Source organism: Monodelphis domestica, chromosome 1 (assembly GCF_027887165.1).
Source record: "Monodelphis domestica isolate mMonDom1 chromosome 1, mMonDom1.pri, whole genome shotgun sequence".
In the NCBI taxonomy this organism is placed as follows: domain Eukaryota; kingdom Metazoa; phylum Chordata; class Mammalia; order Didelphimorphia; family Didelphidae; genus Monodelphis; species Monodelphis domestica.
In genome coordinates, this window is record NC_077227.1 from 10,494,095 (window position 1) to 10,511,676 (window position 17,582).

The following is a 17,582-nucleotide window of genomic DNA, read 5'->3' on the forward strand; positions in this document are numbered from 1 at the left end:
CTTCTGAGGCAGCCCCTTGCTAACCGGGACAGCACTCATTGTTAGGAGGTTTCTTTATCTTCTCTTTAACTTCTGGGGCCAAACACAATTGCCCTTTGGTCATGGAAGATTGCTCTCATGTTTCTCCTGAGCCTTGTTCCCCTTCAGCATCACTCCTAGTTCCTTCACTTCGTGTGGAATTATCTTGGAAATCAGAGAAATTTAGCCATTGGTGAATTGAGATGATTCTGTCTAATACCAACCAATGAGGAGGAAGGAAAAAGAATGTATTATGGGCCATTCGGGGTTTCTAGTCAGAACCCACACATTGACTGACTACACTTTCCAACCAGTGATTTTGATATGGGCTGTCCATGGCCCGAATACCCCTTTGTAAATCTTATTATGCTATGGGAGCATCATCAAGCTCATTTGGGAATTCAGTCTTTTGGCAGAACGGGGAATTTTGTTCTCACTTGTTCATATTGTGAATCTTTTTTTTTTTAACCCTTACCTTCCATCTTGGAGTCAATACTGTGTATTGGCTCCAAGGCAGAAGAGTGGTAAGGGCTAGGCAATGGGGGTCAAGTGACGTGCCCAGGGTCACACAGCTGGGAAGTGTCTGAGGCCAGATTTGAACCCAGGACCTCCCATCTCTAGGCCTTGCTTTCAATTCACTGAGCTACCCAGCTGCCCCCTCATATTGTGAATCTTAAAAACTACTCAGACTGTACCTTAGAAGATTTGGTTTTGCTATTCCCTTATTGTAACAATGGAGATACTTGGTCTAACAAGAATCAAGAATGTATTGGGAACTTTTAAAATTACTCCACCCTACTCAGACAGTGCCTTAGGATAAGATAAAGTTGTAAACTCCTGATTGAACAATGAAAAGTCCCTAACTCATACCTTATAGTAAAGCTAGAACCTTAAGCTAGGTCTATTTTTAGATCTAATACAAAAAGGTGTTAAGTACCTGTAAAGGTTAAATTAATCACAAAAAGGTCAAGTAACTTACAAAAGGCAAGCTTAACAAAGAGGTTTGAAGTGCCTCAGAAGATATAATCTAACCAGAGAAGGTATGTACTAAAGAGTGGTGAAAACTAAGAATGGGCAGTCCTGGAAAAAAGCATCTAATGTGATTGATGTGAAAATTTAGGGGAGGTAACATAAGAGAAATTTTCTTTAAAAGGAAGGGGTAAAAAGTCAGTTGAGCTATTGAGCTGAATTGAGTTAGATTCTGAACTCAGTTCAGGAAATAATTTTCAGTGGAGGAGTGGAACCCAGCTTGGAGACAGTCTTGTGGTGAGTTATAAGACTGACTCCTCTCTTCCTTAGGCTCAGGGAGGCCATTTTGGCCAAGGCCTTTAACTACTGCTTGGCTCAGCCTGAGCCAGAACAGTTTAAATTAATTCTCTCTCTCTCTCTCTCTCTCTCTCTCTCTCTCTCTCTCTCTCTCTCTCTCTCTCTCTCTCTCTCTCTCCTTCCCTTAATTCCTTCTCTATTTATTAATAAAAATCTCCATAATCCCCTGCTGACTTGGGTATTTTTATATTTGGGAATTTCCCATGGCGACCACTTATTTTAGATTTTAAGTCAAAGCACTAAAAATTATCTTTACAGTTTTGGTGTTTACAATATTTAGATGGTTTTGTCACAAGGCAAGTAGTTATGTTCTGCACAGAGGGATATATATATATACATTTTAAAAAATATTCCACATTGCATGTAGATATAATTTTTAATATTCATTTTCTAAAATTTTGCAACCCACATTTTCTCCCTCTCTCTCCCCCTTCCCTTCCCCAAGAAGGAAGGCGACACAACATAGGTTGTATTGTATATATAATAAATATTTACCTGTTCATCATATTGTGAAACAAGACACATTGCTTACACTAGAGAAAAATGTATGGAAGAAATACAGTGAAGAATGGTGTGTTTAATCTGCATTTGGACTCCATCTGTTTCTTCTATGGTAGTGGATATCTTTTTTTTTTTTATCATGAGTCTCTTGGAGTTGTCCTGGATTCTTGACTTGTTGATAATAATTAAGTTATTCACAGTTGATCATTGTACATTATTATTGTTCCTATGTACAGTGTTCTCCTGATTCTGCTCATTTCATTTTGCATCATTTTTAACTTAAAGCAAATTATAGCTAACCATATTTAGAGACTTTTAAAGATAATTTGAGATAACTGGGAAGGTTTCAAAATTAAAAGTAATAGGCATTAATGAAGATCAGAGCTGATAGGGAACATGAAACTTCTTGTCTTACCTTCTACCTTTGGTAGACAGCTTTTAACTCTTTCCTTTCCATAGCACATTAATTTACTCTAATTCTGCCCTCTGGACCCAAGCAGTACAAATCTGGTGTCCTTTCCATCAGGTATACCTCTCTGGGAACACTTTCATTTCTACAGATGAAGGACCTGAGGCCCAGAGAGGTTAATCTGTCAAGAGTCACACACACACACACACACACACACACACACACACACACAGACACACACACACACATGGGGGGGCGGCAGCTGGGTGGCTCAGTGGATTGAGAACCAGACCTAGAGATGAGAGGTCCTGGATTCAATTCAAACCTGGCCTTAGACACTTCAAGTATATCAAGGGAATTGACAAATGTGCCTTGAACTTTCTCGCCCTCAGCTTACACATATCCCCAAATTCCTTCAAATGATGAGCCTCTCATCATCCTGGCTATCTTCTGAATTCATCCTTCTTCATCAGTGGCTTTCAAAAAACTGTAAAGCTCAGACTTATAGGCAACCAAAGAGGAAACTGATGAGATTTGGGGTCAGAGACTCTGGCTCTCATATCTTACACTGCAAAAATGAGAGAGTAGTCAAGATGGCCTCTGATGCCTTGAACTCCAAGCCTAGGACCCTAAGGTCCTGGACACTGAAGACACCTCTTAATGAGGTGTGAGATGGGCACTAAAGCTGTGGGGCTCTAGATTTCACCTAATGATCTAGGGTCTGAACATCAGTGAATGCAGATGGAAATTGGGCAAGCTTTGACTTAAGCAGCCAATGTTATTGCAACCACAATTCACCAAAAACGATTTGCATGATAAATAGCTTAAGCCATTATTAAGACACAAGGAATTGGAAAAGGAAGGAGGCTGTTGCCAGGGGATGAGCAAGGGATAACATCTGAGCAGCCTAAGAGCCTCTCCATATTTCAAAGAAGGTGGTAATACCCTAAGGACACTTCCAGAACATTGGTGGATACCCCATGGAGGATTTATGGGAAAAAAAGAGGGCATTAAAAGGCTGTGGTCCACACTGGAGGTGGTGTCAGAGGGAGTGCTCATACCTGTGAGATTATTCATTGGCCTTCAGAATCACTCAAGATCACATGATTGGTTCATATGAAGCCTGTGGTCAACCCAGAGCCAAGGTCTTTGTCCAATGAACCATTCTCAAGCCAAGTCTTTAGAATTTTGTACTTGTGTAGTTTAAATTCTGAAGTAAAATGGAGGACATCCCATTCGTATCTACTTCAAGATCATAGATCTCTACATGGAAAGGACTTTGGAAATGATCTAGTCCAATTTCCCTTCATTTTTTCACATGAGGAAACTGAGGACCATAGATGAAATGATCTACCCATTATCCTTCAGATATTGCTCTGAGATCACAGATCCAAAGGTGGAAGGGACCTCAGAGGTACTCAAGTTGAACACTTTCATTTCTAAAGATGAAGGACCTGAGGCCCAGAGAGGTTAATCTATCAAGAGTCACACACACTGGGGGCAGCTGGGTGGCTCAGTGGATTGAGAGTCAGGCCTAGAGTTCATTTCTTTCACAAAAGGAAGGAATAGGGGCAGTTGCATAGTTCAGTGGATTGAGAGCCAGACCTAGAGACAGGAGGTCCCGGTTCAAATCTGGCCTCAGAAACTTCCCAGCTGTGTGACCATGGGCACGTCACTTGACCCCCATTGCCTAGCCCTTACCACTCTTCTGCCTTGGAAGGTAAGAGTTAAAAAAAAAAAGATTCACACACAGTGTTGGAGGCAGGATTTGAACCTGCTTTATTTTTATCTGCTATTTTTAACCCTAGCTACCTCTAAGGGGAAGAGCAGAGATGTGAACCCAAGTGTTTTGATTTGAAATCCTTCACTTAATTACTGAATGAACTCATTTTGTTGACCCAGTGCATTCTTTCCACTGATAACCAAACTAGCAGGGAGGACTGACTGCTTTACCCATTCCTACTGATGTGGTTTATTATACCTGCCCAGGATCCACCCACAACTGATGATAAAGAGGCTAAGGTGATCTGGGTAAGGCACTCGGTCTGGGGTGAGCACCATGGACAGCAGAAAGGGATTCTGGGAACTTTTCAATTTCTCAGATCTGAGAAGTAGCAATAAACCTAATGGCTCCATTTTACACACCAGAAAACGGGATCAGAAAAGATCATTGGCTTGCTTCAAGTCACACAACTAGTAAATGTTGCAGTTAGGACTAGAGCACAGGTCTTCTGACCATTTATAGCTTCTCTGTTCACTGAGCATATATTTAAGATAAGTCAAACAAGGTTAACCTTTTTTTCCCCCTTGGTGCTAGTCCAAGGAGATGGATTTCTGCCATCTCTAGTAAATCCGGAAAGCAGTTTGCAAACCAGAATATCCTTTCCTCAGGGAGTTTGTATCCAAATCTGGGGGGGGAGGGGGAAAGGTCCTCAGAAGCCATCTGGATAAATCCATACTAAAATCCAAATCCCCTCTATATCATTCCCAACCAGTGCTCACCCAAGTCACTACCTGCAGAGGCAGCCCATTCCACTTTTCCTAGGGTTATAGATCCTGTGCTGAAGCATTTTCAGAGGCTATCTAGTTCAAACTCTTTCATTTTACAGTTGAGAAAAAAGACCTTTGGTGGTAAAGTGACTTATCCAAAGTCACATGAGTCATATGACAGAATTGAGGTTTGAACTGAAGTTCTATCAATCCAAACACAAATTTTCCACCACATCACCTTAAAAAAACATTCAGAATGAGACCAGGTTTTATCATGGGACCTTGTATATTAGGAACAATAGTATTGCTTTTGGATGGCATGTACTGTGGACAAAAATGCCCTGTGGAAAAGCATTGTATTGTCCTATGTCCTGGAAGGGAGTGTTTGGAATAACTCATGTACCTGGCAGGAAGACTTGAATTTGGAGTCAGAAGACCAGGGCTCCAGTTCCCCAGTGTTTGCAGCTATGTGACCCTAGGCACATCATCTCCCCTCTCAGCCTTAGTTTCCTCATCTTTAAAAGGAGATATTCAGATTTAGAGCTGGAATTCTAGAGAGGCAGCTAGGAATATTACCTCAGAGGGTGTCATCATGTAAGATGTGCTTCACTCTATGGGAGGGGGGGCTTTTGTCACTGGGTTCCCCCTCTGCTCTTCAAGTGTCAAGGGTCTCACCAGCCTCTTTCTGTTTTTAGTCCTCGGATGCCCCCCCCCCCAACCTGTAAACCTCAAAATTTCTTAGACTTATAAATGTTGGAAATTTCACCATTGGGAAATTTCATACTTGAAAAATTTCCTATTGATAGTGGGTCTTGGCTATTGGAATGTGAACCCCATTGGCATGGGAGGTTCCTCCTCCTCCCTTCTTAAGATTACTTTAGGACAGAAACCTTTTGCTGAACAATGGAAAGGACTTTGACCTATGCTTAAGCATAGAACAGGAATTTCTTTGAGTCATGATTGATTTTAGAATTGATACAATGGAGATACTTGAAATCAATCTCCACCCTATTCAGTCCTAACAGGATTGAGTAAGGGCTGCAGCCTAGATCAAAATTTAATTATTCCAATCTCTACCCTACTCAGGTGTGGAGAAGTTGGTCGGTGTGGTTGGTGTGGCTCTGAGAAGCTTGCTCTGAAGGAAGCTGAAGGTGGGGGCCTCTGAGACTGTTTCTCCATTTTGGTCACATGAGTAATAGGGACTGATCTCTTTTCTTTGCCTCAGCTATCTAAGGGCTTGGGCCCTTTGGCCCAGCCTAAACAGAAGGGGTATTTAAGCCCTATTCCCTTCTCTCCCTTTTTCTCTCTCTCTATCTCTAATTCCTTTCTTCCTCCTATTGTAATTAAACTCCATAAAAGATTAACTGCTGACTTGAGTTTTCATTTAGGAATTACATAGCTGAATTCCTTGGTGACCTTAAATTAATATATATCAGTCTTTTAAAGTGATTTCCTTGTCACACACCCCCAACAGAGTCGTGTTGACTGTTGTGCTCTTCTACCTACTCTCCTCCTCTAATAAGAACACCTAACCTGGAAACCTACTTCACATGAAATGTTCAAGATCATTGTGGAATAAGCTGGAAAGTGTAGCTGTTACTACTTCCCAACCCCAGTAACCTCTGCCTTGTGTTTCCTCATTAGCCATCTTTCCTTGTCATCCTTTTCCAATCAGAAGATTGGTTCGAATTCTACCATTGTCATTTACTACTCATGATCTTGGACAAGTGACCTCCCCACTCCTGCCTCAGTTTCCTACTTTGTGAAATGAGGGGGTAAATTACATGTTCTCTAAAATTCCTTCCAGCTTTTAATCATATGACTCATATGATTTTACTTAACTCAGAAGAAGTGGTTTCAAGGTAGAGACTGAAGAGGGCAAGTATTGGCATCCATCAGCATTTGAAGAATGTATCAAGTTTTACTTACTGCAGGATTCTTTTGAAGCTGAAAATACAGGAAGTCAGATAATGTGGGAAAGGACAAATAGAGAAAGCATTAATTTTCATGATCAGGAAGATCCAGTTATTTTGGTTCAGTTTTCTTTCATTCCCAAGGCATTATAATACTAATTACGCTTTATAAACCTGGCTAATGGATGAAAGAAGAGTGGGCTCCCATGCACTTGGATTTCCTGACACCAACTATTTGAGAATTCTAGTTTGCAACGGTTCCAGGATAGATCCAGGATCCAGAATCCCTCTCCCCTTCACTGGTGCAGAGCCCAACCTGTCCAATTCTTTTCTTGTGGGACTCTCATCCAAATCCTTACAAAAATCTTTCAAACAGGACCCAACTGACAGTCTGGATATCAGAACAACCCTTAGGCTGGACCTCTAATTCTTGTGACTCCTTCTCTGATCACAGGTTTTTAATGCAACTTTTTCTACTTAGGTCAATTTGGGGAGACATACTACAGTCTGCTTCTACATCCCACATGCCTTTCCATTGCAAATGAGGACCAAGCAATAGATAAAAACATAAAACATCTAAATAAAAAATAAAAAAAAAAACCAGCCATTCCTCAGGGAATGTCCAGGTGACTCGGGATAGATGGATATTTAATCTAAAATTTGATGCCACATGAACTACATTTCAGTACCTAGAAATCTCTGTAGGAATACTGCTTTCTCTTGCTTCTTTCCCTCCCATTCTGGCATTTCCCATCTCCTTACTAGATCTGCATTGCATGGTATACTGATTAATGGGGCACATCCTCAGGATCTGCCCTGGGCTTTTCTCTTTCGGCACACATGATATCTTACATGGTGATGTCATGAACTCCCATGGATTCAGTGGTCACCACCATGTTGATAACTCCCAAATTATATATCAAGCTCTAGTATCTCTCTTGACTTCCTATTCCATATCAGTAACTATTACACATTTTAACCTGTTGTGGAATTTTGTTGTCTCCATGTTTCAGCAAAATCAGGCATCATAAAAGATTTTAGGAACCATGAACCTTGAGCTCAAGGCCATCTGCTCTAACTTCTTGGGATTTGGCACAGAGATGCTGCCAGAAATAAAGGATATCCAATTTCCAGAGGTCTCTTTTTTAGAAAAATTTTATTTTATTTTTTCCAATCAAAAGAAATCTTATGATATGGAGACAGTAAGCCACCATTGGCCACACCAACCTCTCTTCCCTCAATTATCTACCCCATTAGGAAATGACCTCTTTGGAGGCTTATTGAGGGAAGAGACTATGGTTTTAACCTTCTTTATAGGCACTGTGCTAAACACAGGGCCTGGTACATAGTAGGTACTCGTTGACCTAAATACTTATTGACTGATGACTGTCCTTAGGACTCTGGACCCAAGTTCCTTTCTGTCTTTTTCTTATAAGTAATTTTGGGCATTGGTTGGATGAAGCCTCAGGTTCATGAGCATGGGTTGGGGGAGAGTCACTTGACTCTCCTCTCATTATTCCAGAATAAGGATCTTTTAAAGTTTAAAGTATCATAAATTTAGAGCTGAAAACCATCATAGAGAACAATTGATTCAATTCCCTCATTTTGGAAAAGGACACCCATGTCCAAGAAGGTTATAGATTCAGAATTTGAACCCAGATCTTTACCTAAACCCAGTGCTTTTTCCATGACACTGTGCTTCTTTTCTTTTCTTTAAACCCATATCTTCTGCCTTAGAATCAATACTGTGTATTGCTTCTAAGATAGAAGAGTGGTAAGGGCTAGGCAATGGGGGTGAAGTGACTTGCCCAGAGTCACACAGCTGAGAAGTGTCTGAGGCTAGATTTGAATCTAGGACTTCCCATATCTAGGCCTGGCTCTCAATACGCTGAACTACCCAGCTGCCCCACTGTGCTTCTTTTCAATCCCTAATGCTTAAAAGCTCATATTCCCAGAACCAAGAATCCACCTCTCTCCTATGCATGTCACCTTAGCCAGGGAGTTGGAGGTGGAGGCTCTCCCAGACCTTAGGCCCTGGAGGCTCCCCAATGAGTGAATAATCATTTGTGTGTGCACTCATAACCTTCATTTCCCTAGAGAACCCTTGCAGGAGGAAAGAAAAAGACATCATTCAGTATTCCTTGTTTTGCTCTCTCTAGGCACAGAATAATGGAACAAAAACTAACTGGGGCCAACATGATTTTGTCTTGAGGGTGTCAGCCTCTGCCTCTGTCCAGAAGGACATTGGCCTCATAATCCCGCACGGGGTGGTATCACAATCACTGCTCTGGTCCGTCTCCTGCCCCCAGATTCCCATGATTATGGCACACCTTTCACCGATGGAGGCTATCCTCTCCCCTCTCCCTAGGGGGAGTACTCTTGACCCTTTTCTCACAACCCTGGCTCAGCCCAAGCTCTTTGCCACTCTCTACTTCCTTTATTTTGCTCTTTGTCCAGACCAGTGACTTCATCCTCTATTAAGGTAGACCAGTATCAATTCAACAACTTCTAGTGTTCAAAGGATCCCCAGGACACTGAGGAATTAAATCATTTGCCCAGAGTCACCCAACCAACCTGTGTCAGAGGCAGGACTTGAACCCTGTTGACCTGAGTATGGGACCAACTCTATCCATTTGGCTACACTGTTCCACTCTAAGAGCCCCCTATCCTGTCTCTCTGTGACATCCTTTGGTGATTAGTAAGCATAATATGTGGGCCAGCACAGCCTCAGAGCTGCAGCAGGGACCTCGGAGGCATCTAATCCAACGAGTAACTGAACAATAGACCCCACTCTCAAACTTCTTCAAAATACCAGAGAAGTGATCAATTAGCCTTTGATTAAATTCCTCTAATAAGGGGGGACTCATTACCTCCCAAAGCCAACCATTCTACTTAGCCTTAATTTCCTTCTTTGTAACTTCTCTCTATTGCTCCTGGTCCTGTTGTCTGGAAACAGAAGAAATAAAACTAATACCCTTTCCAGGGGACAGCCTTTTGAATATTTGGAGACAGCTATCATTTTGGTTTGGCTACTTAGCTATGTGACCCTGGATAAATCATTGATGTCCCTGGGACTCAGTTTTTGCACTAATAAAATAAAGTTGTGTGGCACAGTAGAAAGAGTGAGCTAAATGTGGACTCGGGTCTTCAGTTCAAATCTCACTTCTGTAATTTACTAGTTGTGAGACTTATGGCAAAAGTGCCTTACTCCTTACCCCTCTCTCCTAGAGCCATGATGGTGAACCTATGACACATGTGTCAGCACTGACACGTGTAGTCATTTTTTATGACATGCTACTGCATGTGGGCTCAGAGCACCTTGGGACTCAGGAGTTACCCAGAGAGCCAGGCACCTGCAGCTGTGGCCACTGCCATGTCCTGGTCTGGCCTGGGGAGGGGGAAGGCTGCTCTATGCACTGGCTGCATGGGGTGGGGGAGTGGGGGGTGTGAGGGGCAAGTGGCAGGCTGTATGCGCCAGATGGCTGGGGCACATGGGGCTCCTGCAGGGGCAGAGAGGAGGATTTCCTGTGGAAGGAGCACCCCTGGGCCAGCTGGCTGGGGTGGGCAGGGCTGGGAGATGCCAGGCCAGCAGAAGACTGGGTGGGGCTCCAGACCATGTGCAAAGGAGGAATGCCTGGAACCCATTACCAGATACTTTTAGCACCCTGAAAAATATAGCAATGACTTTACTCACAATTTTTCCCTCTATGTACTTTTGTGAGACTTTATTCTCAGCATTAAGTAATATAAAAACCAACAAAAGAAACAGATTGACAGATGAAGTTAGTAGTGCTTGCTTGGGCTAGAAGTGCACAAAATACCAACCTTCAATTGAAGATTTAGCCAATGAAATTCAGCAATAAAAAAGCATGATTAGGCAGGTTAGTTAAAGAATTCCCCTTCCCCCTCACTTATCTTAGTTCACGGCACTCCGCACAAGTTAAATAATATTAAGACCAACAAAAGAAACCTACTGACAGTGAACAAAGAAATCACTAAGCATGTAAGTTAACTAATTAGTTTTTGGTTTATTAAATACAATTATATAATATAACCATGCATTTTTGTTATTTAAACTATAAACATCATGAAATTATGTTTTTTTCCTTGAAGTGACATACCACCTGAGTTATGCTCTGTTTTTTGGCAAATTTTGACACACCAAGCTCCAAATGTTGCCCATCACTGTCCTAGAGGAACATCTACCTAGAAGCAACTAGGTGTCTCCAGTACCTTGTGGGCAGTGCCTTGGAACTGGAATTATGAAGCCCCAAGTTAAAATCTAGTGTCACACACTTAACTGTATAACCCTGGGCACGTCACTTCACTTCTGTCTATCTCAGTTTCTTCAACTGTAAAATAGGAATGATAATAATACCTACCTCCCAGGGTTATTTTGAGGATCAAATGAGGTAATAATTGTAATACACTTAGCATAAAGCCTGGAGCATAGGTACTTAATAAATGCTTCTTCCCTTCTCCCTTTGATATAGTTCTTCAATACATTTAATGCTTAGCACCCTCTCCATCTACTCACCTGAGAGCCCATATTTGTGTGAAAAGGGTTTATGAGTAAACAAAAAACCAGATACAGCAATTATTCAAGGACTTGGAAACAAGGATCAAGTTCTTAGAAAGATCTGTAGACTCATTGCCTTAGGTGCCACAACTGGGTCTTCCCTATGGAATGACAAGGTTGGGCACTGGATTTAGCAGAATTCAGATTTTCTGTACAAATTCACGCATTTTATCTTGTGCTTACTTGCACAAGACTCTTCTCTAATCTCCAGAAGATGGCAGTTTAGATTCTGCATGAGAATCTTCAGTGTTGGGGAACTCATTACCAACAAAGGCAGCCCATTTTACTTTTGGGTAGCTCTTATTGTTAGGGAACTTTTCCTGAACTCAAGTCTAAATTTCCCTTTTTGCAACATCCATTTATTTCTTCAACTCCCTATTTTGGAAATAAGCGAGAACAAGTGTGATCCATTTCCATGTGACACAGCATATCAAGTTCTTGAAGGCACCTATCTGCCCTGAGTCTTTTCAACATCTAATATCCAAGTTCAGTAGACATCTTGAACTCAATTTGTTTAAAATTGAATCCATTATACTTCTATCCAAATCCTTCCCACTCTAACACTTCCCTACTTTTGTCAAGGGCACCACAATCCTCCCAGTTCCCCAAGCTGTATACCTTAGGTGGCATCATTATCTCTTCACCATCCAAATCCAATGATAAGGCTTGTTGATTTCTCCTTTGCAATATCTCTTCTGTCCTCTTCTATGCCTCAGACTATTATAATCACTTGCTGGTGGGTCTGTTTGCCTCAAGTTTCTCTCTACTCCAATCCATCCTTAAGTCCCCAAAATGATTTTTCCTAAAGCTCAGGTCCAATGATATAATTAAGATTAAATACAAAGTCCATTGTATGGCATTCATAGGCATTCATAACTGGCTTCCTCACCTACCTTTCCATCTGTAAAATTGAAAATCTGTTACCCTAAAAAAGAACTACATTTCCCAGGAGCCCACTGACTTCCTGTCATTATATATTTCCTGTAGACCAGGGCTATTAGGTAGGGACATGGAGGGTCCCTCCCTCTCTTTGTCTTCCTGTCAGCATGGTGACCGTGGTGAATAGGGATTTTGAAATGGACTAATCAGCCATGGGCCATTGGTTTTTGTTTTGTTTCCTCTTTATTCCTTGATTTCTAATGATCATTAATAAATCTCCTAAAATATAATATTTTTATTATTGAGATTTAATTTTAATTTTTATATATCTTATAGTTTGTGGCTCTTCTTACTTCCTCTTTCTGCTGATGCCTTCTCTCTCTCTCTCTCTCTCTGTCTCTCTCTCTGTCTCTCTCTCTCTCTCTCTCTCTCTCTCTCTCTCTCTCTCTCTCTCTCTTTTTTTTTAATAAAACTTCACCTTCTGTTTTGGAGTCAGTACTGTGTATTGGCTCCAAGACAGAAGACAGGTAAGGGCTAGGCAACGGGGGTTAAGTGACTTGCCCAGGGTCACACAACTGGGAAGTGTCTGAGGTCAAATTTGAACCTAGGACCTTCCATCTCTAAGCCTGATTCTCAATCTACTGAGCCACCCAGCTACCCCCTGGTGCCTTCTTTCTTGTTTCTCCAATTTATTGTATCCTTAGCATGTTTGCGCATAGTTGTTTATATCACCATTAGATTGGGAGATCCTCAAGGGCAGAGACTATCTTTTGCCTTTATTTGTGTCTGCAGCATATAATTAGGTGCTTGATAAATACTTATTGACAGAATGGTCCTCAGCACTTCTCATCTGGGTTATTGCAGTTGCCTTCTAATTGCTCTTCTTTGCTCCAGTCTGTCTTTGCTCTCCTCTTTTTAATCCATCATCCATGAAATATCCAAATGGATATTCTTGATAAATGAGACTGAATGAATGATTTCCAAGCTCAATATAGTTCCCTGACTCCATATTGTGGCTAAGGTTCAATCCAATCCCCTTTGATATTTCAATTCCTTTATGGTCTGGCCCCGCCTATATTCTTCCAGACTTATTTCACTAGTCTATTTACTGTTCACATAGCTTTCTGCTCCAAATGTTTCCCATGCTTAGAATTCTCTTTTTACTTCTGCCTCATGGAATTGCTCGCTATGTTTGTTCAACACTTAGCTGAAACCTGATCTGTGAGGGAATTGCGGCAATTGAATGAACCATTCGGACTCCATTTTGGGTCTCAGCTCAGGTCACTTTCTATTTAATGATCGGTCTAGTTGCATATCTGTACCCTGAGAAAGCTTTATTGCATTGTTTGATCCCAGCCCTGCACGGCTGAGAAGCTGGACTACCTCCATCCGTTGCTTAGTAACCCTTAACCAAGGACCTGGGTTATCTGAACAGAAATCCAGCCTGTCTCAGATTGATGGCAGGAATTTTCTCATAATTATACATCTCAGCTCTCAGGCAACCTTTATGTCTTGTCTGAAAACTGGCTCCATATTGTCAATCATTTACTGGTTACATGTTCCTTTGATTGAATACAGAGTACTGGGGTGAGTGGGACACCTCCTTTTCTGATTTCAGGAAATTGCACCTGTTTTTTTCTTCCTTCCAACTCAGAATGCCCTTAATATTTTCTACAATTAGAAATCAGATTGCCCATTTTTTTTATCCTTATTTGTACACTGTTCATTATTCTTTTAATTAGTTGTTCTTCTTTGATTGTTTTTAATGCACACAAATCTGCCTCCCTCTGTTTTTGGGGTCCAGTACCAAGCTAAGGAGTCCTGGCTCCAATTTTTTATGCTTTATAAACTGACATGCTTGAACCTTTGTTTCCTCAAACATATCAGATCCCAGCTGCCATACCTGTTACATGTGGTCATTTTTGATACCTTCAGATTTTACTGTTATGCCTCAACAACTCCCAGATCATTTTATGTTTGATTTGATCCTATTTGTATTAACTTATCAGTTATGTATATGAGTGTTCCCCACAGTTGGTACAGACTCATATTGAGTCGACTTAAATTATTATCATTTCCATTTTTCAGATGAATTGACCGAGTCTCAGAGAAATAATACAAATGCATCGTGTCAGAGACAGGAACAGAAAAGATCCTGCCTTCCAGCTCGGATGTCTCTCCAGTAAGCCGAAGAAGCATGCTGTACATGGCTTGCATTTAAAATCAAGGATGCTATGTTGAAAACCCGCCCACTGGTTTGGGAAGAGCTCACTCGTATCACCAGAGGGCGCTGTCCTCCAGCACCACTCTGGGACTTGGGAGTTCTGGGCACTTCCTTTGATTCTAGTTGTCTGCACATTGGATTCTTCACTTGTTTGTCTCTTCCTTGTTGTATAGAAATCCTTAGTCATTGGACTGAGTCTGGAGCAGCGCAAGCAAAGAGCAGAACAGTGAAAGTTCAGCCTAAAGGAATAACTACTAAGACGGCATGACAGGCAGAGATGGAGCCAAACTGCCCTACTTGCTATTCCCCATTTACAACTCTCCATTTCCTACCTCTCTAGCTTTGCAAGGCTGCCCCCCTCCCCCAAGCCTGGAAAACTTTGTCTCCCTAGGCCCCCTTTATAGAATTATTGACTTCTTTCAAGGCTAAACCAAAGCATTACCTTCTATACTAGCCTTGTCCCAATTTCTATCATTTGCAAAAATTAATAAATTACTATATGTTTTATCTCTTCCTTTCTCTCTGTCTCTTCTCTGTCTCTCTCTGTCTCTCTGTCTGTCTCCCTCCCCCCTCTCTCTCCCTTTCTCCCTCTCTCTCTCTCTCTCTCCCTCTCCCTCCCTCTCTCTGTCTCTTCTCAGTCTCTCTCTGTCTCTCTGTCTGTCTCCCTCCCCCCTCTCTCTCCCCTTCTTCCTCTCTCTCTCTGTCTCTGTCTCTCTCCCTCTCCCTCTCTCTCTGTCTCTTTCTCTCTCTCTCTTTCTCTCTCCTCTCTGTCTCTGTCTCTCTTTCTCTCTCTCCTTCTCCCCCCCCGCCGTCTCTCTGTCTCTCTTCCTTTCTCTCTCTCTCTCTGTCTCTCTGTCTCTCTCTCCCTCCTTCTTCCTCTCTCTCTCTCTCTCTCTCTTTGTCTCTCTCCCTCTCCATCTCCCTCTCTCTCTCTCTCTCTCTCTCTCTCTCTCTCTCTCTCTCTCTCTCTCTCTCTCTCTCTCTCTCCCTCCTTCTCCCTCTCTCTCTCTCTCTCTTTGTCTCTGTCTCTCTCCCTCTCCCCCCACCTATCTCATTTTTTGTGTATGTATTACTTTTCCAGCATAAAATATGCTCTTTGAGGGAAGGGATTATTGTTACTTTGTCTTTATATTTTAAATGCCTTTTGGGGAGGCAGAGGACATAGGCCTTTATTGCCATGACCTGGGGAGCCACAAGGACAGGCTGGGCCAAGCCAGGCCAGACCACAGTCCCATCTGTGCATGGTGGTCATAAACCGATCATCACAAATAATTTATAAATGCTTTTAGGGGCAGCTGGGTAGCTCAGTGGATTGAGAGCTAGCCCTAGAGATGGGAGGTCCTAGGTTCAAATCTGGCCTCAGATACTTCCCAGCTGTGTGACCCTGGGCAAGTCCCTTGACCCCCATTGCCTAGCCCTTACCACTCTTCTGCCTTGGAGCCAATACACAGTATTGACTCCAAGATGGAAGGTAAGGGTTTTAATTAAAAAAAAAAATAAATGCTTTTAGAAATAAATGAACAAAGAAGAGAAAAGGGAAGAAGGGTTGAAGGAGGAAAGGAAAGAGAGAAGGGAGGAAGGAAGGAAAGAAGGAAGACCAAAACTAAAAAAAAGGAGCTAGTTTTCCTGGGTGAATCACTTTATATATAATCACGGCAAAGTTTCATAGTCATGGCCTCTAATTTTTTCTTCTTGGAAAATTCTTTGTAGACCTTTGTTGTCATTTTCAGTCAGGTCAAACTCTTCATAACCTCTTGTGGGGTTTTCTTGGCAAAGATACCAGAATGGTTTGTCATTTTCTTCCCTAGCTCATTTTCAAATGAGGAAACTGAGAAAAACAAGGTTACGTGACTTGCTCAGGGTCACATAGCTAGCAAGTATCTGAGGCCAGATTTCAGCTCAGGTCTTCCTGACTCTAGGACTGGAACACTATTCCTTGTGACCTAGTTGTCCCATAAGCCTTAAATGACAATAAATCTTTGCTTTTCTTGGACATTTGAAGGATCTTATATCTAGATTCCAACCTCCTTTGTTTTACCATTTTCTGCTATGGTTAGACAAGACTGGGACTTTTCTTTCTTTGGGAATTAAAAAAAAAAAGATGGCTTCATACTTTATTCTTATAAAGTAATAGAAAATTCAATATATCTTCACACTTGAGTGTCACAGCAACCCTGAGAAATAGTGTATTCTTTGTATTGTTTTTCATATAAGGAAACTAGGGCTTGAAGAGATTTACTTGCAAGTAGTGACTCAGTTATCAAATGGCACTTATCCTCTCTCTGCCTCTATTATTTCATCTGTAAAAATGGGATAATAATAGCACCCATTTTCCAGATGTGGGGATGAAATCAGATCACTTTGCAAATCTTAAAGTGCTATATAAATGGAGATCATTCTTTTAATTTGTTTAATCTCCTATTTAATGAACTCCAGGGCTCCCTAGTTAGTATCTCAGGAAATAAACAAACCCCCAACTATTAAGTCATTTGCCTCCCATATAAGTGCTTTACCCCTTGGTCCCTTCCTACCTTTCCAGTCCTCCTGGATGTCTTGCATTCCTCACCTCCTCACATTCTCCTTTGCAGACATTCTATGTCTACTTGCTAATCCCCAGGCTTGGAATGAGCTCCCTTCTCACCTCCACCTCTTGGGATCCCTGACTTGCCTTCTAGACTCAGTTCAAGTACAGGATTCTCATGAAGCATTTCTTGATCTTCCTCTCCCTACAATCACGCAGATCCTTGAGCTTCCCCTCTTCTTCCCCAGCTGTCTTGCATTCATTTAGGATACACTCATGCTTTTCACTTATTCCCCATTAATAGGATGTATGTTCCTGGAGTGCTGGGATTATTTTTGTTTTTTCTTTATATCTCAAGAGCCTAGAACAGTGCCTGACCATTAGTGGTGTTTAATGAATGCTTATTGATGGATTGATTGGAAGATCAAGAACTTGAATCCAAATCTTCCAGATCCAAGATGAATAACCTCTCTGCTCCATCATCATCATCATCTGAATGTTTGGGAAACTGAGGCCCAAGGAAGTTAAGTGACTTTTCTAAGATGCATAGTTAGAGATCTTGAGATTTAAATCCAAGTCCTCTGATTCCAAATCCAGCACTCCTCCCAGTGGCCCATGATGAAATGGGGAAGTGAGGCTTTTCATCTAGTCATCCTCATTCTTCAGTGAAAACAGAAATACTGGTTTCTGGCTGCAGACACATCATAGGACTTCTGAAAGGC